This window comes from Camellia sinensis, chromosome 4, assembly GCF_055761805.1.
Source record: "Camellia sinensis isolate YWXY chromosome 4, ASM5576180v1, whole genome shotgun sequence".
In the NCBI taxonomy this organism is placed as follows: Eukaryota; Viridiplantae; Streptophyta; class Magnoliopsida; order Ericales; family Theaceae; genus Camellia; species Camellia sinensis.
In genome coordinates, this window is record NC_138964.1 from 79,373,572 (window position 1) to 79,374,066 (window position 495).

Sequence of the window (495 nt, forward strand, 5' to 3'; positions counted from 1 at the left end):
GAACCTCAAATTCTACGTTTCAATTCAACCATCCGAGCTCTTCCCTTCAAAGTTACCTTTTTCTCAACTCAAAAGATGCATGGAGATTACAGATTTGGAAGCTTAGTATGGACAGATGGCAAACACTTTGTAAGGAGTCCCATATCCATACGTGCGATCAAGTTTAATTCATATGCAGATGTATAAACGAACATGCAAAAAAATCAGATTACCATGTAATTTCACTGCATCAACTGTTTTGGAAGAAAATTATGTTGAATAAAAATTGCCAAGGGAGGGACCATCACTATCTAATGGCCTTTTATGATTTTTCTCACACATTCTACCAGAATCCTTTTGTGGAAAACTTTGAAACGACTTATTAGGTGAAGAATTCTCCAACCATACAATACATCACCATGGATGAATCGACAACCTTTCAATCTGAAAAACTAAGATGGTTTGGTAAAAGTTTCCATGGTCGCAACTATCAGACAATAATCATGACCAAGCAAC

General features: G+C 36.4%; 1 pseudogene across 1 annotated transcript in view; it reads left to right on the forward strand.

Annotated features, from left to right (window-relative positions):
- The window catches only part of LOC114288227 (subtilisin-like protease SBT3.4), a 7,141-nt pseudogene extending 6,849 nt beyond the window's left edge, over positions 1–292 (forward strand). Inside the window, exon 8 of the transcript XR_014365906.1 lies at positions 1–292. This exon is cut by the window's left edge and continues 379 nt beyond it. The product of XR_014365906.1 is annotated as a subtilisin-like protease SBT3.4 (transcript).
- Positions 293–495: the final 203 nt, after the last annotated feature.